Source organism: Nicrophorus vespilloides, unplaced genomic scaffold (assembly GCF_001412225.1).
Source record: "Nicrophorus vespilloides isolate i.1.1-1 unplaced genomic scaffold, Nicve_v1.0, whole genome shotgun sequence".
NCBI classification, from domain to species: domain Eukaryota; kingdom Metazoa; phylum Arthropoda; class Insecta; order Coleoptera; family Silphidae; genus Nicrophorus; species Nicrophorus vespilloides.
This window is the reverse complement of record NW_017097121.1, coordinates 40,887-44,118: the sequence shown is the minus strand read 5'-3', so window position 1 is coordinate 44,118 and position 3,232 is coordinate 40,887.

Sequence of the window (3,232 nt, the reverse complement as noted above, 5' to 3'; positions counted from 1 at the left end):
ATTCAGTTAAATGCAACATAAATAATTTATTAATTATTTAGCAAATAAATGAACTTTGTTTTATTCAATATTTCTTTACAACACTAAAACATGCGAGATCGCTCATAATTTCTTGAAAAAGTACGATCTTGATTTATACGAGTTTAATGTATTTTTAGTTTCTTATATCAATCAATTACTTATAATTATAGCAAAATACATTTAATTTACAATACAATAATCAATTTAACTGCTTCCATATGCATAGATCTCAAAGCTGAATTATTAATATTGAAGACTTGTTCAGTAATTATATTTAGTTTCTGCCAATCCCTTTGAAGAACTTAAATATAGTTAATCGATTAACATTTTCATGAATCTTTATTGAAACTATAATTAATTGAATTAGTCAATCTCTATTATTGTTCATTAGACCTACTATGATTGTTTAATTAAACCATGAGACGGTGTAATTTTCAAATTTTAAATTTGAACAGTATCAGTTGGCACTTCTTAATGGTTCTGCGCCAGGTATGGTCAATGGTCAGGTAATTAGCGCGCGTCGGCGTGCGTTCCCGTTTTGAATATTCAAAACTGTTGTGAAACTCATTCAAAAACGCTGAATTCCACATGGCCGCATGTCCAGGTGTTGATTAAAGGAATATCATCTTCTTTCAAGGTGATATCCATGTATTATTAAGCGCAACATAATCTTATTGTTATTTTTAGTTGAAGATATGATCAATGAAGTCCACGTAGGTAAGTGCTGACTAACGAATTGATTTTTACGGTGAGCAAATATGGTTGCATAAGAATCGAATAATAGCGTTAGGCGAGCCCAGGGACAAGAACAGCTTTGACGAAGATGATGAGAGGATCCACTTGGTTATTGAATAATACAAACAACATTATACAAATCTAATGTTAATTATGTATGAAATAACGAAAATAATTTGAAATTATAATTCAGTAACAATGTAAAAATATAATTATAAGAAATAGTAATTCTCAATTTCTTAAAACATAAGTGATACTATGTATATAAAATACAGTTAAAATGCGTATCAAATTTCTATACATATACACTTTCTTCCATGTCATTATTCCTTCTAAAAGGGTTGATAAGTATGTGTCTCATGTTTCTTTTCATTTCATTTTTTTTCTCATCTTTAAAAATAAAATAATTATATGAAACAATACTTATTACTGGATTCAACTCGAGAAATCACTTATTTTGTAAATCCGGTAAACAGTAGAGAAAAAGCAACAATGTGTTAATGATGTACGAAAAGGAAATAATAATATTATTCAACTTCTCGGATGCATTCCAAGAATTCGTTATTTATATGCTCAGTGAAGGAAATTTAGTGCTAGGAAACATTTCGGCGTGAATTTATTGTCCCATGAATATCATTAATCTTTGCTTATTTCACCGAAAATTACTTAATCATTGATTGCAAACTGCATTCATGTAACTCATCGATTTTCACTCAGATGCAGAAACAGCGTATACATTCCTGTTGAATGCACACATTCAATGTGGACACACGCAACGTTTACATGTATTTATAAATTTAGCATTTATACACATATATATATATATATATATATATATATATTTACAGATGTTTATACACGCTATTTCGAGAATAATTTATATACAAATTGACGGATTTGACGTATTGTAATATTGAAATGACAGCAGTCAACTTGTGTCAAAGCGAGTGAAATACTTGGGTCTATATATAACTACAAGCAAATATGTTTGATAAAGGTTGAGAAACGCTTATGTATTTTTTTTTGTTTTATCAAAAAATCTATTTATATATATCATTAGAACAAATTACAATTACTTTCAATTAATACAAATAACTTTAAGTACATTTTCAAAAGCAATCGATTTTTTTACTTATTTCTTATTTACTTATGCAAAATTCTAAAAGATATACTGCAGACGGACGCTATTCAAACATTGTAAGCTCTAAACGATTTTTCACTGCTGATATATAATATTTAATATTTTCATTTTTTTATTTATCGGGTTTATAAGTTTCCACAAATTTTTGTTGGTTTTTGGGAAACGAACCAACGACCTTTTGTATTCAATATTATAAGAAATATATATTGTCATGTGTTTCTATTTTTTTATTATTAAATTTGAAGTGAACGTAAATGTAAATAGAAAGAAACAAAATCCAAGTAATATTGAAAGCAAACAGAAATGTGTAATTCGGTGCATTAGTTATATTGAAAATAATAAGTGTACAGAAATATATCGATTTGTTTGATTCACAAATTATGTTGATTCACAAATAAATTGTGTGCGCGTTTTTCGAACGCGACGTTAATAGTTCTATCCTATCCCACTTTAGTAAATAGTTTCATCTCCTCGTGTACAGCAGTGTTTCTCAACCTTCTTTTTCACACAAGTCGCAACCCATCGCACTTGTTTTCAGTTGCACTGCGACCCAAGAGTTTCACTCATTTTGACACAAGATGTCATTTCGCGATCCAACATATTTGTTTGTGGTTATACAGTTAACACAGGTGACAGATGACAGCTGTCATTTAGGGACCCATTAAAAATGTAACGCGATCCATAAGCTGAGGAACTTAAACTTAATGAATGAACTTGTAGAGAATTAGTGTAGTCAAGAGTATCGAGCACGGAGGTCTATCTATTTAGGTATTCCGAATGGATTCGGTTTTATTGCGACAAGAATAATTTAATTTTAATTATACGTACTAACTACTATTATTAAGCATCATCTATTGGTCGTCGAGTCATCGCATCTTCAACAGTGCGTTTCCAGGCAACCGTTAATCAAAGTACAATTATAGCAAAAAATAAACTTTGCCGAAACATAAAAAGAAATGTTACGTTTCGGGTTACGCATAATAAAAGCGTTTGTTTTGTTTTTCTACCGATTGTCCTTCTGCTCTCGTATTATGTTGATGGCAACATAAAATCAAATCGACGATCGTTTTACATTTACGTACCGAAAGAGAAAAAAAAAATGATCTGAATCCTTGAAAACAACAATACTGGAATACCTCTCATAGTCCGGGTAACTGTTTGAAACCGGACTAATTGAGAACTTTAAAAAAATTGAAAATAAACAGTAACGAACATAGACTTGACTTTATACATAAAAGAAAACAGAACAATTATATATAATTAGTATACTATTTTTTTTTTATATTGCTCAATTGTAATTGAGTCCCTTGTGAATTTTTCACAACGTACTATAGC